This window comes from Dunckerocampus dactyliophorus, chromosome 11 (assembly GCF_027744805.1).
Source record: "Dunckerocampus dactyliophorus isolate RoL2022-P2 chromosome 11, RoL_Ddac_1.1, whole genome shotgun sequence".
Classification (NCBI taxonomy): domain Eukaryota; kingdom Metazoa; phylum Chordata; class Actinopteri; order Syngnathiformes; family Syngnathidae; genus Dunckerocampus; species Dunckerocampus dactyliophorus.
The window spans coordinates 2,494,431-2,522,309 of record NC_072829.1 but is presented as its reverse complement, the minus strand read 5'-3'; the positions used below and the strand labels follow the sequence as shown (position 1 = coordinate 2,522,309).

Genomic DNA, 27,879 nt, shown 5'->3' with positions numbered 1-27,879 from the left:
GTGTGAGGCAGAGAGGTGGTCTTCAAGCGGTGACCTTGACTCTGCTCCACATTAACTTTACTGGAGGAGATAAAGTGGTCTTAGGAGGAGAGTTTGACCAAAGACGCCCTAGATTTTCTTCTGTCACCATCCTTTCTTTAAAGTAGATATTATTTAACCAACTGACTTCAACCTGAAGGCTGCTTCATGCCTTGCATACTGCAAGACCCAATGTTGTGAAAACCATGCGCCTCCATGCAAATGACCTGCACAATGCAAAGACACATAGAAATCCCCTTTCTGTAAAGGAGCACGGAACTTTACTCACGTCTGGCTTTTTGTGGAAGTTACGGGAAGTTAGTGTACTCACATTCGAGTGTACCCTAACCCTAGCCCTAGGTTATTTCCCTAGCGTTCTACACTAGGGAAATAAACTGTACATTGAATTCCCTCAATCAAGCTATCAATCAGGAAAATTCTACCTACTTTTGGGACAAATGTAATTATATGCTTGTGAGAAAGTCGTTACATCATCTTATAAGGTGGCCGAGCGTCTCCTTTTGACACTAACGACTTTGACTAAAGACCCACAAAACGCCAAGAAAAACATAGCAAAGCATTCTGGATCAAACCGCATGCATGCCTCAAAGGTGGAGATGACAATGAAGTCATTTGTGGGCACACAGTGCCAACACCAGTGACCAACGAAAACAGTCCAAGTGGTGACTCGTATTATTGTAAACTTCTTCGCTCAAGACTGACAACAATACACTGGAAGATGAATGCTAGCTATGTCATGGAAAAAAAAAAAAAAACACAAGCGAGAGAACAAAAGCTGGGTTCTTGGGATGTGGGAAAAGTCCGGACAACAGGATGATGTGACGTTTGTAGACTTCACGATCATAGCCTGATGGGTGTAAGAGACAATATTTCTCATCCGCTTGTCTATTCGCTACCAAGGCAGAATAAGACACATCATGGCATAGCATCAGATATCACAGTGAGACCTGGTTCAGTGTAGGCTGCATTTACACTGCAGCTCCAATGGCCTCATTCCGATTCAGTGCCTACAAGTTACATGAGCTTGTTGGATCCGTGCAGTTTATTTTTACTTGTTCTTATTAACAGTAAAAATATCATAAAGTGCTTCTAAAAATTAGAAATCTAAAAACTAAAACATTAAAAAATTAAAAACAATGAAATAAAAATAATAACAATAAAAAACAAATAACTACATCATATTTACAAAATAAAACTACAAAATAAAACTAAATAAAAAATACAAAAATAACTACAAAATAAACATTAATCATATAAAATAAGTAATGACTTAAAAATAATTAAACAATAAACAGAAAAAAATACTATAAGAAGATAAAAATGTAGCAATGATTTTAAGATAACCAGAAATAATGAAAATCATTAAAAAAATAATAAAATAAAACTAATAACATAGTTTCAAAATAAATGGGAAAAATACTAAATAAAATAAAAAAATAACCAAACTAACCAAAAAAATATGAAATATGCTAAAAAACAATTACTAATTAAACATAAAACGAATAAAATAACTAATAAATCCAAATGATCCAAAAAATTATATATAAAAAAATTAAGAAAAAAATGGCAAGATAAACATGAATAAGAAAAAATAGTAATAACAGCTAATAAGGAGTAATAAAAATAAATAAAATAAAAAACATAATTGCAAAATAAACAGACAGAAATACTAAACAGTTAACCACAAAATAAACTAAACAATAAAATATAAAATATGCTAAAAATAATTACAAAATAAATCCACAAAATAACAATTCCAAAAAATAATAAAAACATAAAAACCAAAATAATTATAAAATAAACCTAAAAAGTACAATATGAAAATAACAAAATAAATACATTCAACACAAAGGAAATAGCATCACAAGCTTTCACATTTCACCTGAAGTGATTCCAAATGCACCAGATTTCACCAGCAGTTACACCGACATCGCCTTTTTGGCCCATTTTCACAGTTTAAAACAACCCGATCCATCGCAGAAGTTGCATTAGAAATCAAATCAAAAAGGGCCCATTATTGTCAGTTTGATGGCTCATAAGTGAGCAGTGTCTACTCCTAACATGAGAGCCATCCAAAAACGACATGATCTCTAATTTAATCGACATTAAAAGAAAATATAGATCAATTACGGTGCAATAAAAACAGAATTACACTCAGTTTATTCATTTCAAGCTTTGTGTCGCCAACCTGTGATAAGTATTGAACCGGCGCACCGGCAAAAGCAAATATTTATCCGCCTCTTTTGATTAGCGCGTCCATTTAACGATGAAATTAAGCATCTCGGTCACGACTCAAAGGCAGCGCGGGGAGAAGTCCCATCGTAAAAATAGCAGCCAATGTGCAAGCAATTTCTGCTAATTAGGCTCCAATTTGAATTGTTGCTTCTGTATTTAGATTTTTTTCCCCTTCATCTCCCAAAGAAGATCAAAGTGATGTTAATGGAGTGTGGCTGCTGTTGTCTCAGCGCTGAGGGCTGGAAAAAAAAGAAAAACACACAATTTGAGGCTCGGTGTAAGACCCAGTCAGCAGATTTTCTGTGTGTGCGTCCCAAAACCACGATCTGGACTTTCATTTAACTTGTAAGTACGACAAAACTCTGAGAGTCAAAATCAATTATGTGGCATGAAGGACGCTCGGCTGGTCAAGCCCACCCATTTCACATTTCCATTCCACAACAAAACGCCCGCATTTTCTTTTGTTTTTTTTCTTCCGTTTTCATTTCAGTTTACTTTGTGCCGGCGTCGCCTGAGGCGTTGCTCCCTTCGCCGACCCTCCGGAATGTGAATGAGCCAAAGATGGCCTGAGCGGAGGAAACAAGGTGCATTATGGAGGTGGGAGGTAACCATGCCATTGAGGGACAATTAGCATGAAGCCCGGACCTTTGGAAAGCGCGGCCAGGCTGCCCGAAGCGAGCCTGACGGAATGAAAAGATTAAGACTTGAGAAAAGATAGCGGGGCATGGGAAAATCCAAAGGGAACCCGGCGAAGTAGCCAACGAGCAAAAGGAAGCACAATGAAGTAATGAGAGGGTCCCCCCCCCCCCGCGCGCTTAAAATTAATGTGTTGCGTTCAGCTGCCAAGTACATTCCTCCGTCCTTTACGTTTGTTTGGACGTGACTTTTGTTTCCCGTCCGGCCGACATGGAAGCTTCCTTTCCTGAAGTCCGGCAGGTGTCAGAAAGAAAGACTTGTTGGACTCAAACGGCCGTCATGTGCTGAAGTCCTTTGTGGTTTTCTCATGTCTTTGCTGACAACATGGACGCACTTCCCAGACGCCTCGGTGCTAATCTCAGGACAAGTCAGAAGACTCAGTAAAAGGTCAGAGTTTGTCTGCTTTACAAGGCAACACGTGTGTGTGTGTGTGTGTGTGTGTGTGTGTGTGTGTGTGTGTTGTGTACATTTTTTGGACAGTTTGAAAGGTGCTTCACTTCCTGGTAAGCACTGTAATATGCATTCCAGGCCAGTAGTTGGCGATGTCACTTTAGTCAACAAAGTTGATATATTAAACAAAGACATTTTTTGTTGTTTTTTAAAGTCGGAATATCATGAAAAACAAAACAACAAATAAAGTTGTAACTTTTGGAAAATTAGGTTGCAGAATAAGTTACAAAGTTACCACAATAAAGTCAAAATATTACGGGAATAAAGTCATAATTATGAGAAGTAAATTTACAAGAAGAAAGTTAAAGTACTTGCAAAATGTAAAAAAAAAAAAAAAAACATCAACAGAAAAAAAATGGAAATGGAAAAAAAAAACCTATTTTATTACAATAAAGTCAAAATATTAAGACAAAAAAAGTTGTATTGTCACAAGAAAAAAAGTATTTTATGAGAATAAAGTCATTATTACGAGGAAAAACATGTTTTAGAAGAATAGAGTTGAAAGAAAAAGAACACACTTAAAAAAAGTTGTAATATTATCAGAAACAAACAAAACAAATTATAGTTGGCATTTTTGGAAAATTAGGTTGAGAAAAAAGTTGTTTTTTTATATTATGGGGAGTAAAGTCAAAATATTATGAGAGGAAAATGTACAAAGATTTTTTAAAAAGAAAGTTGAAATATTTGAAAGAACCCCCCCCCCCCAGCAAAATAGGGGAAAAAGAGTGAAGTTGATATTTATAATCGCCTTCAACGATATGACAAAGCTGAGATGCACTTTTTTCTTCTTTAACTCTTTAGCATATCTACATGTGCTGCTTTACAAAATATCAAATATTTTATTTCAATATTTTCTATGCAGCTTAACCCTCATTAGGGTGGCGGCGGTATGCTAGAGCCTACCCCATATCGCCAGCCGATATGCAGTGTTTCCTGCATGTCAAACTACGTATAAAAAGTGTTTCTGGAACGGATACATTGGCTTTACATGATTTCTTATGGGAACAACTGACTCGGTTAGAGTCAGTTTCAGTTTGAGTCTGACTTTTGGCGATGGATTAATGACACTAACGCGGCTCCTCTGTGTTTCTGTTAGAATGCGATTAAAAAGATCACTTTTACATCATATGGGACCTCTAAGGCTTGGAATGGAAGGGCTTCATCCTTAGAGGTTCCACTATATGCATGCCTGTTTGCAGAAGGTATAAATAGATGGAAAGTCCACGTTGGGAGGTCTGTTGAGGTGGTCATTAGTGACAATCACTAAAGTGGCCAGGAAGGGGGGGGCAGCTGCGTGAGTCCAGCTTGTAGCCACGACTGGAACAGTTGCTGCGGACGTTTAAAATAGCATTAAGCCAATGTTTTTGTAACCTTAACCCTAAAGTGTGCCAAACCCGACCAAGACCTCATCCATAATAATTATATTTAAAGACTAAAGATGGACGTTATTCAGGGGACGGAAATGGACGGTCCAGACCGGAGCATCAGCGGTGGAAGGCAACATGTTGACATCATCTCTCAGAAATACAAGCCATCGTATGACTCATCCACCACTCAGACGAGACTCCTTAAGAAAATATGCTAAATCTTTTTAAATGATCTTAAAGGAGACCTGTCTGCTTTGTAAGAAGACAATTTGGCAACGAATGAAGAGGCTACCAGTCCAAGGGATATGCGGTTAGCTTCATAAAGTCCTCAATCTTTCCTCTATTTTGGACCTCAACACAAAACCAATAAAGTGTGTGAAACTCAGACAGGGTTTGGAATGATAATTGTTATTATTACGGCGTGTCTCACTCGGGGCAATCATTAGCTTAGCGAGGAGCTATTTCTGCTGGCGTACACCTGTTTGCATGTTAAAGGCTAATTCATACATCTCTGAACACCGTGTGCTGCGTCAGGAATACGTTCCAGCCGTAAGCAGGTCCATCTGGACAAATACGCTTGTTGGGAGAATTTCGGTCTTTCCCCAAGTCCTCACCCGCTATGCTAAATTAGCACCATACCACTCCGGCTGTTACAACTTGAGGATCTAATATGGGTCAGGACGTTGGCTCGCAATAGTTTTCAGAGGATGGGCGGTCCGCTGAAGACCCGATGACTTAATCACTCCCGTTCTATTTAACGAGAAGGGAAGCTTGTCGGATTTTTGGAATCTTTTGTTTAGTCAGCTTGTGAGAAGCTTGGGAATAACGTATCCTCTCACTGACTGCTAGAAGCATTGGAACTAAATACACTCCGACTAATCACCAATAACACACACAGACAAGGGAAAGCAGGTCTCTGATTGGTCTCAAGAAAGGAAGCTGGCATGGCTGACGAGACCATCTGAAAATGATAAGACAAGAAAAAAATCGCCTGAGAATAACAGAAAGGGAAAATATTTCAAGAGACTGTAAAAACTGACTGAAGACAATCCAACTTAATAACACAACAACTTCAGAATGGAACTGCCAGGAACCCTGACCTAAACATTCACGCAAATCGCTTTCCTCTGACTTGAGTCCCTAACAACCTAAGCCTAACTCTAACCTTAAACCTTAACCCTACTCTCCAACCCTGAAACGACCCTAAGCCCTAACCCTTAAACCCTCAACTTAAGCCTAAAAATAGCTGGTCAGAAAGGACTATTTGTAATTATATGACATCATCCCAGTTCCACAAACACTGATGTCATTTAAACAAATGTCCAAAAAGACAATGTTTGTATCCATTGTCAATTAAAAAGAGTTTATGCAAACGTTGCCTGAAAGGGACAGTTGGGATATTTGACATGAAGTTGCCTGACATCCCCATCAGCAGTGTAGTCCATCAACAGTGACTTACCCCCCCATTTTGTCCCCTGAGCCGAGTTTTGGTCGGTTTTTGGTGTTGAGAAAAGAAGTTCCGGCTATTTGGTGGGTTCACTTTAGTAAAGCGTTTTGCTTCTCAAAACAATATGCGTTCAAAAGAGTAATACATTTGCAACTCAAAACTGTTTTTCAAAAAAAGTCGGCGTTATTTTCCCTCCGTCGGTATGACAGTGCGCTGCCGCCTGCGCATGTGTCCCACAGCGTTTACACGTGCGGATGACAACCTCTGTGATGCGAGAGCGTTAAACTGAGAACTAGGTTAGAATGGTATTGTCACAAAAAAAAATATCTACAAAAATGGCACGGACTTGTAGTCATCAGCGCGTTAACAACAGAATGTGTCTGAATGGCCCGATACTGTATATTGCAATCCTGTCTTTGGCTTCAAGGCATATTTGCTACAAAGTGGGAACCAAAGAGGCCAGGATGAAACAGCTTCATGTGTGTAGTACACACTTTAGCGAGAAGGATAAAGTTCCTACATGCCCAAAACAGAGGAAGAAACGTGTTTTAAAGAGTTCTGCTGTTCCAGCAGCCCGGGTAAGAATTATATAGTTAGCTAGTTAGATGTCACCTGGCATTATACTCGGAACAGGCTATCAAGAATCAGCTCATAACGTTGTGTGCAGCAAATCACCAAATGTTATGTTACCAGTGAAGCTTCTACATATTATATTATCTTATATGATGACTGTTATTATTATTATTATAGTCAGACAACTGGAAGTGTGGATGGGCTCCATGATTCTATGAGTATGCTTCGAGTCACAATACATAAAGTATGTTAGCTGTGTGTAAGTTTAAAAAACTCACATAGCTGTCAAGTGTTGTTTAGAAATCAGTGAAAATAAGATGGAAAAAGCAAATAGTAGTATAGACTACTCACATCTACAGTACAGCGGTGGGTCCAGCACTTCTCTGCCCCTCCTCTCTCACTTCATCTGACGAAGTTTGGCATCCTGTTCATGTACTGTAAGTATCTCTTCAGCTTTGTGCTAAAAGGAGTGTTGCCATCACTTGTTTCGTAGTCACACATGTTTACTTTCACTATCCCACCCATAAACACTGTGAAGCAGGTGATGGAAATGTTCAAGATTCAACATTCAAGAGTTTTATTGTCATAATGTGCACAACAATTGACAGCTGGCAGCAGCGCGCAATAATACCAAAGGAGAGAAAATAACGCAGAGCGATTGTGATCTGACTTTTTTGGGGAAAACTATTTTGTGATGCAAACGTATTACTCTTTTGAACACATAATATTTTGAGAAGCATAACACTTTACGAAAGTGACCCCACCAACTGGCTGGAAGTACTTCCCTCAACACCGAAAAACAATCAGAACTCACGGGACGAAGTGGGGGGGGAGTCATTGTTGATGCACTCCACTGCTGATCGGGATGTCATACAACTTCGTGTCAAAAAATCACAACTATCCCTTTAAACGTAGAAACCTTGAAACTATTTCCCTTCCACAGATCTGCAGCTTGCTTTAACAAAGTACAGCCATCCCCGTGTTGCGTTACAGCGTCATGACACTCGGCCGTCAGTTCATTATAGCCAAAGTACACCCGCGCTTATCTTTCACAGATGACTGAGGTTGTCATGGCGACGCTTTTCACTCGCTTCAATCCACTCGCCGCCATGAATGGGCGACACAAAGCTCCAGCCTTGCTCAATAACTTAGAACCCGCCTCAAAAACAAGGTTCTCACACACACGGCGGCCCCAGAGGTGAGATTTGGTGAATTGATCTATAGATTGAGAGCCCCAAACTCATCACCCCCCCGCCCATGGTCGTTTGGGCCCGAAGAAAGCGGTAATTAACTCAAATGTCCATAGAAATGCGCATTCGGATGCTCGCCAGGAGATGAGGAAGTAGGACCTTAACAATTAGAAAGAAAAAGAGGATGCTAGGTTTCATTTCCAATTAGCTTACCCTTCCTTCAGTGACATCTGCTAATTAAGAGGCGTATTACGTCATACAGACGTTCTATTGTAAACGTTGGAACCAGGGAATCCCCTCAGCTTTCACTGCAAAAATGAAGCGACCCAGAAGCCTCAGTTCCTGGAATGGATCGGACACAGCGGGACCCCTCCAAAAGGTTGAATTTGATTGCGTTGATCAAAAGGAGCACGGTGAGGCGATGTTGCCAGAAGCAGAGCACACTGTACTTCAAAGGCCTTGCACTAATCCTATTTGGATTATTTCATTAGGGGCTCTAGAATATCGGAGACTAAACACGACCTGGGTTTGTCACACCGCTGGACGACCTCTGGCGGCAGAGGGATACAGCTGCGACGTATTCATATCCCACGCCAGGAAATCACCACGGTATTACTCCACACTGCGTCCCAAAGGACGTAAACACAAGCTCTGTTAAATGTGCAGAAAATGCTGCTGCGGCTTGGTTCTACGTGTTAGCAATGCTTTGCTTTCCCATTTGTTTGGGTTCACCGCACAGGTTTCCCTTTGTTCATTTCATAGTTCTTTCCAGGGAACATTACCCCAGCCTGGTCGGTGCTGATTCATGACGGCAACACGTAGTGGAAACACAGGAAGATATCATCATCACTGGACCGCGGCCATGTTTTACATGTTTTACAAGTGGAAGTGATCAAGCCTAAATTTAAAGAGAAAAAAGATTTGTAGATATAAACTGTCTATATGTCTATGAGGTGTCCACGTCCTAATATGTGATATTTACTACACAGAAAGATGTTACACAGAATTTTTTTTTTAACCTTTGATTAAACAAATGCTTTGTTCCAAACAGTGCCGAACTGTGTGTGTAAAACAACTAAAACAGTAGCCTACCAGAAAAGTCATTCATCGCTGTCCTCCTCCTCCTCCTGGGAACTAAAACCACTCAAGTCGTCTTCTTCAGCATCTTAATTGAACAGCTGTCACACAGTCTCTCTCTCTCTCTTTCGTTGTCACTCTTGGTGGTTTAGCTTGAGTTATCCTCTTCATTCAGTCCAGCCTTTTGGAAGCTGATAGTAGAAAGTTGGTCCTAGTAGTCCAAACAGAGGCTGTAGTAATGATACAGTGATCAGACTTACTTAAGATGTGTCAGAGATCGCTGCATAAGACTTCAAAACGTGATATTAGCTTTCACTTCACCCATCCGCATCACTACTTCCTGCTGCACTCTAAGCATCATGGGACATGTAGTTTTAGTAATAAATTAGCCACATTACTGTACAAGCCGCAGGTTTCAAAGCATGAGAAAACAGGAGTGGCTTATACACCAGAAATGACAGTAAATTCATCAATATGAAATAAAACCCAAAACAAATTGTCATAATTATCACTGCAAAACCAGCAGCAATACATAACACAGGGAATGTGCAAAAAAAAAAAGAGAAAAAACAATACTTGAAGTCCTTACATTCCACTTAATTCAATTAATAATGAATACACAGCTAACAGACAAGGCAGGTAAATGCTTGGGGTACTACAAAGGACTTACTTAACTTAGAATCACTACAGAGCTGTGACAACGTGGAGACTTTGCAAAGCCAGTGGTCGGCCGAGATCGGCGTTCCCTAAAGGCGCCCCACCCCGATTTCCCACTCTCACAGCAAGTAGTGCCGGTGCATCTAAACCAGGGGTGTCCAAACTTTTTTGACCGAGGGCCGCATACAAAAAAATCAAAGGATGCAGGGGACCAATTTAATATATATTTTTTATTTTCATAAAAATGCTAAAAAAACATTTATGTATATTTAAAGCCAAAGCTTTGTGTACTTAATTATTAGTGTCAACATTTCAGATTGTGCCTTTTTGCTCGATTTTTTCCATTTTTGCTGGGTTTTTTTTAACATCTAATTTCTTTTCCACTATAATAATAAATGAGTAGCGGGCCGCAAATGAACCCAAGGCCACAATTTGGAAACTCACGGTCTAAACAATAGTGATGGGTCTACCAATAGTTTTGTGCTTCAAGGAAAAGTGCACTTTCTTACCACCTAGAAAAAACGCTATTAAAACACCTAAAAAAACACGGTTTTATATCCATGCTGTGAGCATGTAGTAACAGGCACATTCATGATAACATGCAATACCAACAGTATTTACTCATTTTAAGCATAAGTAGAACTTTCCTGGGTGCACTGATTTCACAAAGCAATATGGAAAGGAACGCTACATCTAGCGTTAACTTTTTCAAACTCAAAAAACAAAAACATAGCAGCAGTGGCGTCAGCTCCAATATGTAGCGTTACCTTTCGGTGGTGGCCTGAGGCATTGTGAGCGAGTGTGTGGTGAAGCTAGTCGCTAGCCGGAGTGGTGTGGCGCCAGTAAGTGTTACTACGCCAGCAACGTAGTTCTTGGGCGTAACAATGTTAATACCAATAATAATGTTGCTGTAGCTTTGTTAGTATGCGGGTCACATTATGTAAATGGTGCGTTGTTGGCGCTGTTTGGTTTTGTTTTGTTTTTTTAGAAGGCTTTCCAGTCAGAATAGGTGCATCCTTAACTCCCTCTTTTTTAGCTGTTTTTATATCTTTAGAACGCACAGAAAAGAGAAAGACGTGTTCATGTCTCACATAAGGATTGTGGATGATGAAAATTCCAAAGGAAGTGTACTTAAAGATTGTATTTTTGGATGGCACATTTTACTTAAAGATTGTATTTTTGGATGGCACATTTTCAGTGTTTATATGTTTGGAAATGTCCATGGATGGCCCAACTTATGTGTGTATATGGTTGGAGTGGACCCCTGTGCAATGTTGCCTATAGGGACTGTGATTGTGTTGATGTTAGCCTAGCATTACAACAGTGTTGGCGAGTTGATCTTACATGCAAGAGTTGTGTATTAGTTGAGAAAAATGAAGTTACTAACAAGACATTACTTGTGCAACATCTCTTTCAGGTACTTGTTGCAGGTGGCTGCGTCTGCATCTTCTGAGGCAAAGTACAATTAAACTTTCCAGCAGTTCCACCTGAGCATTTTAGCTCGATGTTCACCGATGCTCTGTGCAGAAGGAAAAAGTCTGTCACAATGTGCTAGTGACTACCATTTGTTGTGGTTGTCACTGCGTGGTACCTGCCTTCTTCTGGCTTGTTTCTCCTTTATTGTTGCAGTTACACCTTAAGCGGGCTGGAGGCGGGGACGCTGGGCACACCTGTTGCTAATTACCCGATACTCATTTAAGCCGACTACCCACAGCTGGCAGCCGCTGGTTTATTGTTTCGCCTCTGCTGGCAACACACCCGAGTGCTTCTGCTACCAATCGTTGTTCCATGCCCATTTGGACCTGCCGCCTCCCTGCCGTCCAGCTAACTCCAGAGTTTGTACTTTTTTTCATGGTGTAACTTTCATTTGCCTTTTGTCTCTGTTTTTGGAACTACTCTCTCTTGCACTTTTTGTCATTAAAAGTCCGGAATCACCACACAAACTCTAAGCCTCTGCATCTAGGGTCCTAACCACACCGAGAACCTGACAAAGTCAAGAGTAACACCGTCACGATAGTTGGCTCGATGCTAACTATACCTCATTTTTGCCTCATTTCGCTGCCACTATTTGCACCAAAATGATGCACCGATAGCTGCTTAATTTTTTGCGACAGAGTTCTTGTACGCATCCCTACGAATCCCACGGGCCGCATCACGGTTGTGCTTGCCTGAAATGTGTGCACAAGTGTACTGTTAGAGGATGTTTCGCCTCTCCTCCCAGCAGGCTTCATCAATTCATGCTCAAAGACTAGATAGGACAATGCTTAACTGAGAGGAGGGTGCAATATCCAAGCATTTATTCTCTTATGTTGAGGTACGCCCAACCAAAAGACTGGTTTCACTCTTTTGTGGTGCAAAACAGAAGTCTTTAAGATGCCGTGGAGTGGGACCACTCACAATCATTTGGGTGGAATGGGTGGACGCTTCCACCCAAAGCACCCAAAACATAAAAAAAAAACCCTTCAACTGCATGCAGTACAAATTTTCAGTCAAAATTGACAGAATAATTTTTTGATGTGCATCATTTCACGAGCCACAAAAAAGGATATGGTGGGCTGAATCTGGCCCCCTGCATTAAACGTTTCCATTTTCTATATTCAAGTTTGACACCTGTGCTATAGGTGTCCGTTTTCCAATAATTTGTCAAATCCCATCGAGTTCAGTAAAGCAAATGGAATATATAAACTATGAAACGTGAAAATGTAAAATTAAAATCATGGAGAAATGTCATGAAACAACACCAACGAATAACACCACACAATTAAGTAATTTACAAAATGTGGTAAGACTCCAGGCGCTAACTAATTTGCTTATGTACTATGGTAGGTGCTGCTGTTTTGCTTAGCAACAGAGTTCACATGGACTCTGCGTTCCATGTGTAAACAATGGTGTGGTCCATGAACTGCGGTCATTACAGTCAGTACTCAGAGGCTTACTACTTGCACCCGGTGACTAATTGGGGCATTTGAGAAGATGTGATACATTCCAAATTTCGTTTCAAGTTAAAAGTAAAGTAAGCACTGTTTATATAACAGTAAGCGTTTGTGATAGTAAATCAACAACGCACACCATTAAAGCCCAAAAGGATATTGACATGGTGTAAATATGCTCAAATGAAATGCATTCTCAACAGATTACAGCGTCTGAGGTTTCACTTCAGCTGTTTATAACCTTAAGCAATGCTAAGTTTAACAATACGCCCGCGCGGCTTTGATGACTGCACAGATGAGAAGTTTTCTCCCTCTTAATCATTAATCATGCCCTTGAAGCAGCAAACTTTCGCAAATGAAATGCAGAAATAGTCAGAGGATGCAGATTCATGTAGGCCAGACGTCCGCTGGGATTCCGCTACCAAAAAATAACAACCAAAAAACAACAAAAAAGGAAAAACACAAAAGTGAGCAGGACAGGTCGTCCATTGCACGTGAAAGGATTTGTAAAATAAAAAAAAATACGATAAAGAAAGCGGTTGGATATTAAAGTCATGTGACAATCTTTTTATCTTCCTTTGGAATGGTCCTAATAAAAATGGCATCCATGTGTGGTCTGCAAAGCAGCTGCTTGCTCTTTAACACCAGCAGCTAAAAAAGTTGAAAGGGGTTGGTGACAAGGAAGGCATTTATGAATATGTAATAACTTATAAGTTATAAACACGGAATTCGGTACATTGTGCAGACTTTTGTCTTCCCTTTGACTCACTGCTAGAAGTTTGCTTCTATTTTACAGTTGAAATGGAGCTGAAGGCCATGAAAAAACATTTCTACGGAAACAGAATCGCTCTCAGCCCAGAGGGGGAATCTGTTATTTCGAAGGGCGTCATTATCTTATGGTCATTAGCTTCTTAACATCGTCAAGGATCATCCGTTTCCCCCTCGTAAAGCAGCGGATAAATTTGGAAATCATCTCCAATTGTAATCTGATTAAAACTCCCGCTTTCTTTTGAAGTCTGTATAAAATGCTGAATTGATTAGCAAGAGTGCACAGCCATTTATTTGCCTCATTTACACTGTGGGGGTGTTCAAGTCTCTCCAGCGTTTCATGAAGAACCTACCAACCAGAGTGAATGCGTCCACCTGTCCATGTGAGGACAAACATGGCCTACCCCAGCATAATGATGGACTGGCCTTTATCGTTAGGTCAACTCGTTCAACCATAAATCCATTGGCGTATTTGTTTACTGTTTATGGTCTTTCTCAAGGTAAAAATAAGAATAGCTTTTCCGGTAGTGTCGTATTTGCACCTCATGGCTCTTTCCTGTTTGGAGAGTATTGTTGCTCAAGAAAAAAGTCCCCATGCAGCAACAGATCAGGTCAAAGGTTTAGAGGGTCCGACCTGTAATTGACTGTGAACCTCATATTGTTTTGGTTCACCCATTAACTGCCAGCATCTCCTTAAAGACACCCCCCCCAAAATCACACACAAACAACAAAAGACGAAAGGAACATTAATCCTCCAATTTGACAATGGGATTATGGTGTTAGCGAGACGTTGGCATCGCTATTCCGCTTCCCCTCCGTGTCGCCTCCACTTCTTCTAAGTCTTTCAAAGGCCGACCTCCATTGTGGCGGCAGCTCTCCCACTGGGCTTGTCCTGTGAACTGGATGCTGACGTCTAACTCGAGCCGACGGGTTAATTTGGGCAAAAACCAAAGTCTGGACTCCGGGACCTGATAAACAACAGTTTTAGACCTCTGTGTTCTTCAAACTGCTTGCTTTGAGACCAAGAGGCCAAAACTTAAACTGATCAAGCGGTGTCGTTTTAGCCGTTTGCTAACAGGACAACACCGTTTTGTAACTTGGAAATGATTTCTTTGTGTCTAAACGCTAAAAACGCAAATACAGTAGGTTTTCTTTGTCGTGTTAGGAGCATGCTTCTAGCCCTGCTCCTTGTGGAAAGTGCCAAGCAATGTGCATGTTGCTGCAAATGTGTACAGTCAATCAATAAACTGTGCAAATGTTTGTTTATTTTGGAGCGGTTCCATTTTTGGAAAGCATTTTGCTGACATACTGCAGTTTGCTGTGGAAAGGACAATATAGAATTAAAGACAAGCGGGCATACATGTGTACATGCATAAGGTTTTAAATACACAACAGTAACAACACAACAGTGATTGCATTTCTAGCATAATGAGCCATGACGTGATCAGGTTAATGCAGCCACAAATTGTTTTTTGACTTATTCCTTTGTTCTTCAGAAGACTGGCTTGTGTTGCCCCAAAGTCTGCTTAATGCTTGCGAGCACTACAGAGACTTGTGTGCTTACCACTTGCAAACCCGAGTCACATTTCGAATGGATGGAAAACAAAATGAAGAACATGTTCTTTAAGTTTTCTCTTGAAGGATGACCCAATGTGACAGGAACCCCCTTTTAGCCCCAAGAAAATACAATGACTAATGCGAGGGGAGCAAATTAAACTGTATTTTGGGGTTCCAGACAAAGACTAGAGTGTGTTCCTAACATAAGAGTGTGGACAGTCTGTCACCCTCAATATGAGCTCAATGTACACATTTCCTTTTGAGTGTAAATGTCGCTGTGCGTGTGAATGCATGATGACTAAACTCTCCTAATACGTTTGACTGTCAGCGAGGGCTACATTAAGACTGTTGAGAACATTTAATAAAGGAACGTGAAACCCTTTGAAACAAAAAATACAATCATATTGTAACCATATACACTACATAAGGTCACAGGTTGATGACCAGTGACTTGATGACCAGATACCCGATAACCCCTGACTTGATGACCAACAAGTTGATGACCAATGACTTAATGACCAATGACTTCATGACCAGCAACTTGATGACCAGTGAGTTGTTGATCAGCGACTCAATCAGTGACTAGATGACTACTGGCTCGTCGATCAGTGACTTGATGACCAGATACTTGATAACCTTTGGCTTGATAACCTGTGACTTGACCAATGTCTGGACGGCCGAAGACTTGATGACCAATTCATTAACAACCATGACTTAACAACCAGTGACTAAATAACCTATGATTTGATGACCAGTGAAATGACGACCACTCACTTGGCAACCATGACTGGATGAAATGACTTGATGACTAATGACTAACTAACCAAGTACTTCAAAGGCCCATGACCTCACAACCAGTGACTTGATGACCAATGGCTATATAACCAATGACAATATAAGGAGTAAAATGATGACCAATGACTTGATAACCAATGACTTGATAACCAGTGATTTGATGAGCAGTGACTAGATAAGGAATGACCTGATGACCAATGACTTTATAACCAGTGACTTGTTCACCAATAGCTTGGTGACCAAATACCTTGACTAATGACTTAATATCAACTGACTTGATGACCAATGACCAAATAAGCACTGACTTGCAAATCAGTATTACTTGATAATCAATGACTTTATTGCTGTGTGTGCTTGCGTAGATAAAGTGAGCAGTGCAGAGCTGCGACATGGTCTTAGATGAATCTATTATCATAGTCAGTAGATGTCCTGTTATATTTGAACTAGCGATGTCTGCATTGTGGAAGTATTTTTATTGCCATTCTATTAACTTAAAGGTTCAGACATGTTTAAAAGACCTCTGACTGCCACTCATCAACGGTGACGGTGACACGCTAAGACAGACTCGAGGCTCTACGGGACCATGCGCTTCTATTTTAGAGCCACAGTTGAGAGTTCCATGGTGAAACAAGAGCAGCACGCCTGTGACATGTGTGTCAGTGAGATATGCATCCGGAGAGCTGGGCGTCATTTATCAGTCTAGGCTGGAGGCCTTTGGGACAACGAAACTGGAGCTTAAGCCACACAGGTGTGTATGTGGACAAGCAGCCAGCTGCTCCTGACTCCTAACGCCTACACTGAAAGTCACTTTGCTATAGCGCTGTTCATTCTATTTATTAGTGTTGTGGGATACAAATGTGGACCTTTGTCATCATTTTAAAGAAATAGGGGTTATGAAAGTAGGCTACGATACTGGATCAAATACTCCTGGGGGCAATATGAGGCCCAGGTGGTGGAGACCACTGCTCTACAACAACCTGATATGGTTATGGTCAACACAGAGTGGGAAGCCAAAGTAGCAACATACTTTCCATTTGTTTGCAACAGGCCCATTTCCTCAAATGCACAGTGACCTCCTCTCTTAGTGTCTCTCAACTTTATTACCAGCAGGCATGCCCACCCTGGTGGGCTGGTAGAGGAAGCCCATTGAAATCATGGCGGGCAGGAAGCCAGTGTCCTCATCTGCTGCTTCCAACTTCATTTGTCAGTCCATTCCTTTCAGCAAATTTGATTTAAGCAAGATACAGATAATAATCCAGCCTCTGTTCCAACTTGCCGAGCTGCTGTCGAGGCAGGAAAAGGGGGGGAAGGAGAAAAAAACGGAAAATGAAAGATGTCCGCACGTATGCTACAGGAAATGGCTAGATCACGTATGGCCTCTCGCTTACATAGGACGCTAGCGTGTAGGCTGAAATCAAGCTGAATTATACGGACCTGTGTTCTGCTGCAATGGAAATGTAAACAGGAATTATGTGTGCACACAGGACAACAACGTCAACAGCTCGCATGTTTTGGCTCCACTCGTGAAACCTGAAGAAGCTGGGAAATCGCTCCAAGCATGTCCAACTCCTTAAGTCGGTGGTTTCATGCAACTATTTGACATGGATTCATTTTATACTACACTAATTCTATTAGTAATTGCCAGCAAGTATGAGCTTGGTTTGGTATGCACATACAAATGGTCGATTTCTACATGAAATCAAAAGCGGTTCAATGGGAATTTTTAAATCCTCCATGTGGTTTTGCCACATTTTCTACATGAGATTTGCATTTCAGAAACATCCCTTTGAAATCCTAAAATTGCTTCAGATTTGGATTGTTTGCAGGTTGAGTTTCTGTAGTAGTCCATAGTTTGCTTGTTTCTGATAAAGATCCATCAAAGATGTGTTCTTTGGGTACGTTCAAACTTGTCATGTTTGAGCCGATAGAAACAAACTCATGTCCATTTGCTCTGGTCATGTTGTTTGATTGGTCAAGTGTGAAAGCAACAGGGACGAGAAGTAAGAATACCAACCACACCAACGGATATAATATCACCAACATTGAGCAAAACCAGGCAATTGTTAGAAAAACCTGACAGAAAGTGAACATCACCAAAAAATAGGAGTTAAATATAAGACTAGAAGCATAAATAAAGTAGTTTAGGTGACAGTGGCTCAGGAGGTAGAGCAGACCGCCCAGAAACCAGGAGATTGGTGGTTCAAACCCAGCTTTCTCCATCCTAGTCATAGTCTTGTATACCAGTGCCACCAACATTTGTGTATAAATGTGCGTGACGGGAGTCAGTAGAAACGCACAATATAAATTATTATTATGACAGTTAAACATCCATCCATCCATCCATCTTCTTCCGCTCATGCAAGGTCGGAAACGGGGGCAGCAGCCTAAGCAGGGAAGCCAGGACTTCCCTCTCCCCAGCTACTTCATCCAGCTCCTCCGGATCCTGAGGCGTTCCCAGGCCAGTTGAGATATAGTCTTTCCTTCCAACGTGTCCTGGGTCTCGCCTGAGGCCTCCTACCGGTCGGATGCGCCCTGAACACCTCCCCAGGGAGGCGTCTGGGAGGCATCCTGGACAGATGCCTAAGCCACCTCATCTGGCTCCTCTCAATGCGGAGGAGTAGTGGTTCTTCTCTGAGTTTCTCCCAGATGACAGTGCTTTTCACCTTATCTCTATGGGAGAGCCCACTACACGAAGTGTGTTCTCCAGTTAAACATCCCTGGATCTTTTCAACAAAGAGGTCGTGTTGATCATTACAGTTCGCTGAAATTGTCAGAAACGTCTTGACATCTTTACATCATTTTTATCCTCTTTGTTACTGGTACAAATTCCCGTTCTGGTACAAATTCTGTATGTGTGTAAGTGACACGAAAGATGTCATGTTTTGGGTGTGAGAGGTCGTCAGACATTGCACATGTCACATATTCCATCTAATTGAGACTCAACTTTATGCTTGTGCTTAACTAACAGTGTTCTTAGAGTGAATGCAAACCTATCTGCACTTAAATGACTACCAAGTTTTTTTGTTTTTTTTTTACTTTTTGGTCCGGACAAGAGTACAAAGTTCATAGTACAAAAATGTAGTAAAGAAAAATTATGATTTTTTTTTGTTTTTTTCACGGTTGTAGATAGGAATTTCCAGGAGCTTTCTGAGAGATTTACATGGGAATTTTGAAACTAGTCAGTTGGACATTTGGATATAAAGGGAATGAATAATCATAATTAATAGGAACTAATGGAAAAAAAATGGTTATTAAAAAAAAAAAAAGCAGGCATGCATGCAACGTGACATTTTATATTTAATATTTTCTGATACAGTATATATTTTATTTTTTTAAATCACTTATTAATTATATTAATTTATTATATTTAATTGTATTATTTTTATTCATTTAAGTGTTTTAGCATTAATTATACCTCCTTAGCTAAGATTATGCTACACAACCAATTTTTTAAAATGAGATTTTCCTGAACTGTGTTTGTATTTATTGGTTAATTTTCTTATTGAGTTTTCATTTTTTAGTTTTGCTGCCAACCTTAGTTGTAGACAACCACAATGTAATAATAATTAAGTACAACAATGATATAATAATAATAATAATAATAGACACAAGTACCGCTGCTTAGTTTTTCTCCAATATGCCAGAGTCACATTTGTTATAAACCACATGAAACACATATTTTACATAGAAGTGAATGTGTTTCTCTCTGTAAGAAAAAAAAGCATGTGTTTTGAATCTTTTGCCGACTCTTTTCCATCCTCTGGTAAATTTAAACTAAGTCTAAATAAGTGTGCCATGACCACTTTTGCTCTACTTTAATTACATTAAACACTGCTGTGTGTGTGTGTGTGTGTGTGCGTTGGTGTGTGTGTGTGTGTGTGTGTGAGGGAGATAAAGACTAAAGCACACTTACTGTGTGTATGACTTTCAAAGATGTCTCAAATAACTGTCTTGTGATCTGTAAACAAGCAGTAGGATAATGATCGGAAAAATATGCCTTTTCCTTCCTAGAAATAACAAATATGTCATCCAAAGAATACAAGAGTGCAAGTAGTGAGAGTGTGCACATCAATTACACTAAAGACCAAACTACTGTTTGTTAGCTATCTAGGTGGTTTTCACTGGGTGCACCATGGGCCATTGTCAGATCAATCCAAATGTTGATAACAAGGGTAGTATCAGTATTGAATGGATACTGCTGTGATGTTTATTTTCACAAATATCTGTTTTATATTGTCGAGTTATACCTAAATGATGAGCAGAGAGGGTGGCTGGACTTGGGGAGCACACAGGACTCACCTCTCATGGTGACATCAGCTGATGTGCGCAGGGTTCTGAACAAAACAAACCCACGAAAAGCAGCAGGCCCAGACAACATCTCAGGACGTGCACTTCGGGTTTGCTCATCAGAGCTAGCTGATGTGCTTGCTGACATATTTAACCTGTCGCTTGCACAAGCATCTGTACCGACCTGCTTTAAGTCCACCACCATAGTGCCCGTACCCAAGAAGAGCAACGTGACCTGCTTGAATGACTATCGCCCTATAGCACTCACTCCTATTGTTATGAAGTGCTTTGAAAGAATAGTCATGACCCACATCAAAAAGAGCATCCCGGCCACTGTGGACCCTCTACAGTTTGCATATCACCAGAACCGGTCCACGGATGATGCAGTCAACACTGCCATCCACACAGCCCTTTCTCACCTACAGGGCCAGGACACATATGTCAGAATGCTATTTATAGACTATAGCTCTGCTTTTAACACAGTCAGCCCCCACAAACTCACAAATAAGCTCCTCACACTTGGCCTGTCACCCTCCCTCTGTAACTGGGTGTTTAACTTTCTCACAGGCAGGCCCCAGTCAGTCAGAGTCCACAATCACACATCCAGCTCAAGAATTGTGAGCACTGGGACCCCACAGGGGTGTGTGCTGAGTCCGCTCCTCTACACGCTCTTCACCTACGATTGCGTGGCCTCCCAGAACAACACCAGCATCATTAAATTTGCGGATGACACTACAGTCATCGGACTGATCACTGGCGGTGTTGAAACATCATACAGAAGAGAGGTGGCGGACCTCACAGCTTGGTGTCATGATAACAATCTCCTTCTCAATACAGATAAGACTAAAGAGATGATCATCGACCCAAGAACAAGGGAAAAGGAGCCGCATAGACCCCTGTTTATTGATGAGACTGAGGTGGAGAGGGTGAAAACCTTCAAGTTCCTTGGCACACACATCAGCGAGGACCTCACCTGGTCTCACAACACCCAACAAATTCTGAAGAAGTCCCAAAGGAGACTGTACTTCCTGAGAAGACTGAGGAAATTTGGCATGCCCACCACAATCCTGAGTTGCTTCTACAGATGCACTATGGAAAGTGTCCTTACCGCCTCCATCACTGTTTGGTACGGTAACTGTACAACACGTGATAGGAAGGCACTCCAGCGGGTGATCAAGACCTCACAGAACATTGTTGGGGCAGCCCTCCCCTCACTGCAAGACATTTATAAAACTAGAGTCCTACGAAGAACACACAACCTCATCAAGGACAGCACACATCCACAACACTCATTATTCACACTCCTACCGTCAGGCAGACGCTACAGGAGTTTGAAGTCCAGGACCACAAGGCTGGCAAACAGCTTTTACCCACAGGCCATCAGGCTTCTCAACGAAGCACTCGCACACACTCATAGCACTTTATTATTTATTTATTTATTTATTTGTATTAATGTCTCTTCTGTTGTTGCTTAATTTATTGGTATATATGTTTCTTATGTTCTTATTCTTTTTCTTGTGTTTTCTTTCTTTTTTTGGGAGAATGAACAGAATAAGAATTTCATTGCATAGCAGAACCACCAGTTTTACTGTGCATATGACAATAAAACTCTTGAATCTTGAAATGATCACTTAAGTTACACACACTATACACAGACCACATGACAGACATATCAAATAGTAGTAAAAGAGAACTTACTTTGATCCCTGTGGTTGTCTTACACACTGGAAGGGACGTTGCAAGAGAGGGAGAGAGACTTCAATGGGAGGAGGAAGTGCCAATATCAAGAGTACTACATTGTTTAGTTTTCACTGTCCATTTCATAGGAGCAGATCATTTCATATATTCAAAGATGCCGTCTTCATCTGCCGTACCTGGGGTGACAGAGCCTTTAGTTTTGCTTTTTTTTTTGTTTCCCCACCCGTAATTGCAATGACCTGTCCACCTTTAAGTCTCATGCTAAAACCCATCTCTTCAAATGTGCTTATCATGTTTAATCCCATTTTTTCTTAGTTATTGTCATTTTAACTGTATATGTCTCATATTCTTCTGTTTTATGCTACACTGTATTGATTGCATTTCTTGCTCTATTGTAAAGTGCCTTTGAGTTTTCAAAAATGGTTAAAAGGTTAAAAGAACAAAAGGAATGTTGTCCTTCCTCAGTGTAGCGACTGCTTCTTCCACCAATGGTTAGATTATCTTATATTGTTGTATTTACTGTATATAATGTTCGATTGTTCACAAACGCTCGTTGACCAAAAATGTTTTTTTATTCACCTAACGTCTTTGAGTTTTGTCCTGTAATCAACAAATTAAAAGCAAAATCATTCAATATCTGTATCCGTATCAGTTTCTGCAATTGTATTGGCTTCATATCAAAATTTTGCAGTCTTGCCCACCCTCAATGCTTAGCGAAGACTGTCATCAGCAAAAGTGGAAAAACAAGAAGACAATCGTTGGACTGCAGCTGTGTCACCCATCCTGCGAGCCATTCTAATAAATTTTGTTCAAGCTATATTTGAAATCTTTGTGTTAATATGATGAGTTCACAAAAAGACATGTCTTTTTTTAATGTCACACAAAGCAGTCACTCTATGAAAACACACAGAAAGACATTAAAAAGCGGTAGTTTTAAAATGCTGTTAGCATGTAGGATTGAAAATAAAGCTGACAAACACGTGACGTCAGCGGGGAGGTTGCTGTTCCAAGCTAAGACTGTAAATCACACACACGTGTGTTGCAGCGGGTTCAGCCAAACGTCGCCTGGCACTCGGTACCAGTCATGCAAAACAATCATTGTCTGCTTGCTGAGGACGATGCAACACAACGCAACACACACCAGCAGCTGCTTCACGTCCAAGCACACCGGAGGCGTTCCACAAACTAGCCTTTTGCCAGAATCAGGTTTTTATTTTCTTCCACGCCGCGGCCGCTTCCAGCCGTCAATGTTTGTAATGAAGCACATGAAGTGCATCCCCGATCCCTGCATGAAGTCACTACGTGGGTGCATATGAAAAGCACATTGCCAAAGCCCCGTGAAGACGGCAGCTTGTTGCAGTCTACTCTCAAGCCAAGGGATGAATTGTACACATGAAAGTGCACATGTGAAGTCAAGGCCACCGTGCCTGCGGCATCCAAGTCCATCCCGGGACACGGTCGCAGAAGCACTGAGGCCAAGTCGAGAGCAGAAACAGATTGGCGTGAGCTGATTCCAGAGGAAAAGAAATCACATTGACACTTAATGGAAACTTTGAACAACCTATGCTTAGTAGGCGTGTCTTTACTCAAATTGGGGAAATTAGGTTACATCAAAGCCAAAGCTGCTAGTTAGCGTGCTATCTTACCGTTACCATGAAGCAATAAAACTTCACAGGATTTAGCCTTCAACCATGTCACGACTGACTGTGCTCTACCAATTACATTTCTAGACTGATCGTCCCACTTGTCAAAGCAAATACCCTTACATTTTTATAGGGTTCAAAAGGTGCTGGTTAGAATGCTCGCTTCCATCACAAAGAAGCAATAAAATCTCTTTGAATTTAGACCCGAAAGTGCTCTATTAATTGCACTTCTGAACCGACTGTCCAACTGGTCAATGCAGCTAACCTTAACATTTTTTATAGAGATCAACCTGCTCGTTAGCATGCTTGATTCCATCACCACAAAGCAATAAAACCTCTTTTGATTTAGCCTGGAGCAATGCCACCATAGGCTGCAATCTATCAAGTACATTTCTGGGTTGATCGTCCAACTTGTCAAAGCAAATATCCTTACATTTTATAGGGTTCAAAGCCGCGATTTAGCATGCTATCTTGCATCATCAACAAGCAATAAATCCTCATAAGTGGTCTATTAATTGCACTTCCGAACCGATCCTTCAACATGTCAAAATTTTTTGACGTGGATCAAAGGAGTTAGTTCGTATGCTAGCTTCCACTACCACGAAGCAATGCAACCTCGTAGGATTTAGACCTGAACCACCTCAGCATTAATTGCCATTAGATGAAGTTCTGAAAAGATTGTCCATCTTGCCAAAGCAACCAAGCTCAGATTTGGGATCAGGGTCAAAGCTGCTAGTTAGCATGCTGGATGTTATTGCGACAAAGCAATGAAACAATAAAGCAATAAAACATGTCACAACAACGTCACACATACTGTAGGCTGCACTCTAGACAGTTGTAGACGTACACAAACTTAACAAGCATTTGACCTCCGGTGCCGTTCTGTTTTTGGAATAATTTTTGTGCCAATTTTTGAACGTTTAACGTTTTTCCTCTGTATTTTGTGTCTCCTTTGAGTAAACTTGGAATATCATTTCTATATCTTATTGCCGGGCCGAGTGTTCTGGTTTTCGCTAATCAAAATATGGTCACCGTAGTTATTAAAAACATAAATACATACATACATACAAAATAAAATTAATTAATTAAATTAATGAACTGATTAAATAATTTAATTATAAATTATTTATTTAAAAAAAATGTTTTATTTATCAAAACGCAACTTGAGGTGTAAATTTCCCAAATAGCCATACAGAACTAAAAAAAACAAAAAAATTCAACCTTATTAGTTTCAATGGTTCTGCATATCCATGCTAGTTTCTTTTCTTTGCTAAAAAACATGGAAATAAATTGTGTCCACCTATATTAGCACATGAATGCATATAAATGTTTCTCAGGGAAGGCGCTTGACTCGATGTAGATTTATTACGGACATCTGCTTCTTTATCCCAACCTTAATGCCTTCATGTCAGAGATATGAGCATCGTGCTTCCTTGTGTGGGGCTGCCACGAATACTTGTAATGCGTGCATACAAAGTCAGTTCCGCACCTGTTGCCCAGAAAGATGGACTGGCTTTCGTACAATCATCCTGCCAGTTTTCTCCTATATGTTTCCGTTGAGACGTAAGCGATATGGGATGACTACGCTCCTTCAAAGATGCGGGAAAAAATTTGTACGTCAAGGTCAGCTGTCAAAATCTGGATAGCAGAAACAAATCTACATCTGAAAGCATCCGACCGAGATGCATCCGGCTCGCAAGCTGTTCCCATCTGTAGATAAAGGTCACGACCTTGGCTCCCGTCGAAGAGGGCGTTGAAGCATGACAGTTGTGGAAAGACATCACAACAATGCCTTTCATGTTTGGTATTTACAGTCTGTGAACTGCTGCAGACCGCAACAATTACGCCGAAAAAAGAAAACCCACAACACAAAATGCAAAGACCCAAAAGAAAGCGAAAGAAAAAGAAAAAATACAAAGCTTTGCAAATCCCTGCTGGAATGTCAAAAACGTCTTGGATGTGTTGGCTAAAAGCGCAGGAGTTGCCAGCGCATCCAGCTGCATTTAAAACCAAAATGAACACACCCATTTCCATAGATTGGTGGAGGTGTGCAACATGAGCCAAGTGAGAACGATTGCGTTTTGGCACAGCAGCTCTGATTGTGGGCGGATCTGTTTCAAATCTTGGAAAGAAGAAAAAAAAGACGGATGGATTATACGCTCGTCCCAGGACACAAGAATGAAGATGTGTTACCCTGAAGACATATTTAACTGGGAGTCACTTTTGTGCCTTTTTGCAACGTGTGCACAATTGTAAAAAGAAAGACCGAAAGTCTGTCTTCCAACAACACATACAGTATATTGACTTTATGAGTCATCCATCATGCTATCTATCCATCCATCTTCTTCCGCTTATCTGGGGTCAGGATCCAAGGGCAGCAGCCTAAGCAGGGAAGCCCAGACTTCCTTCTCCCCGGCCCCTTTGTCCAGCTTCTCCCGGAGGATCTCAAGGCGTTCGCAGGCCAGTTGAGAGACGTAGTCTTTCCAACATGTCCTGGGCCTCCTGCCGGTTGGACGTGCCCTGAACACCTCCCCAGGGAGGCGTCCGGCACTCATCTGGCTCTTCCCAATGCGGAGGAGCAGCGGCTCTACTGTGAGTTTCTCCCGAATTAGCGTTACTCCAGGATTAGCCCAGCCACCCTACAGAGTAAAATAATATTGGTCGCTTGTATCCTCGATCTTGTCTTTTCGGTCACTACCCAAAACTCATAACCATTGGTGAGGGTAGGAACGTAGATCTTTGAGAGCTTTCTCTCTACGGAAGAAACCTCAAACAGAAGCCGGCTCTGTGGGGAAGCAGTCTGTCTCAACCGGTTGGGCTGGGATGGTAGAGAGAAAGAGAAAACACGATAGAGGGGTTTAGCGACCGGGGGAGAGACAAGACATAATTGAAACTCTCCATTGCTTGCGCATTTACATGTAATTTTGTCGAGAGACATAACAACAATGGGCGATAATCCTCAATTTGTGCATTTCTCCAAACACCCCAGTTTTTGTAAGATTCAGTTTCTGATTCAGTTTGCCTCGATTGCCATACACTGTCTTGGTTATCGTACAATATTGCAACGTGTTGTATTTTACCCTTTGGTAAGTTAAATCTTGTATTATTAAAGATGTAGACCGACAATACTCCCAGCATTGCTTGTTTATTCAGCCATCTTGGATCGCACATCAATCACCAAATCTGGCGATACTAAATTGATACAATACTACAATATCCTGTATGGCACATTCAATTGGCAAATATGGGAACGTTACACAAACTAGTACGTTTGCCGCATCAACAATGAGTCCCATGCTGGCCAAGAAAGAGGAAATCAAGAAAGCTTATGTTGGGAAAGGGGTAAAGGTGTTCACAAATCAGAGATCACAAATGATGGAAGATGTTGTTTTATATACAGTTGAATCAAGGAAACTGGACTCTTCTTGTCGGTTAAAGAGGTTTCACCTTTGATCCAAAAGGCTTCTTACATTCTAAACTTTAGGTGTGAAGTTCCCCTTGTTTATATGTCCCTGGTGCGCCTGTCCCGAGGGTGGTCACAACGGATTGTTGCGTTTGAAAAAGATGCGAAATAAGCCATCCGCGTCAAACTTGAAAAGCCCTCTCTGAACAGAGGAGTAGGTTTACACCATCACCTATCGGCTGCTTACAGTCATGTCCACACATCTATCCCCCAAAGAGTGTCATGGTCTTTGGGAACAAAGGCAACTAACGAGTTGTTTTGCCACCAGCCAGTTGAATGACTCGTCATTATGCCAGAGGATCGATCACTGGCCGCACCAACCACCACAGCAACAACCCGTTGTGATCACCCACAGGGTAGAGGCCCACCAGGGACATATAAACAGGGGAACTCAGCACCTAAAGTTTTGTACTGAAGAAGTCTTTTGGATTAAAGGTGAAATGTCTTCAAACAACCATGAGAGTGCAGTTTCCTAGATTGAACCGCGTGACCTGGATGTCTGAGAATCTATCATCTATCATCTTGAGATGATGTTTGTGTGGATCCCCTCCTCTGCCATATTTTTTATTTTAATTCATATTTTTGGGAGTCTGGAATTGGATTTACATGGTTTCCTATGGGAAAAATTGCTTCAGTTGTCGAACATTTCAGTCTTTGTCTGACATTTTGTAACAAATGAAAAACAAAGACCAAGGTACCACATGCTTTTTAGTCGTCTACTGGTTGGACTAACTTATTTTCTTTAGCGCCGTCCCAATTTTTCCACCTGAGCCCTCGATCCTCCCTGTAACCTGTTAAAGTAAACACTTCAAGGCTCCTTTTGGAGCGATTTGAATCTCCTCACTCATGCTGATATGAAATCCTCTATGATTGTTGGAACGGCTCCACGCTGCAGCAGATACAGCGCACATAAGACAGGCAAGGTAATCCTCCAAAATGCCCCGTAAATGTTTACACTGACATCCAATCTGGCGCTCTCGCTCTCCTCTCACTACTACTGTGCAGAA

General features: G+C 41.1%; 1 long non-coding RNA gene across 1 annotated transcript in view; it reads right to left on the bottom strand.

Annotated features, from left to right (window-relative positions):
- LOC129189596 (uncharacterized) overlaps window positions 1–27,879 on the bottom strand; it is a 51,442-nt gene that overhangs the window by 13,561 nt on the left and 10,002 nt on the right. Inside the window, exon 2 of the long non-coding RNA XR_008572818.1 lies at window positions 9,090–9,304. This is a non-coding gene — a long non-coding RNA (uncharacterized LOC129189596). The remainder of the gene's footprint in view (window positions 1–9,089; window positions 9,305–27,879) is intronic.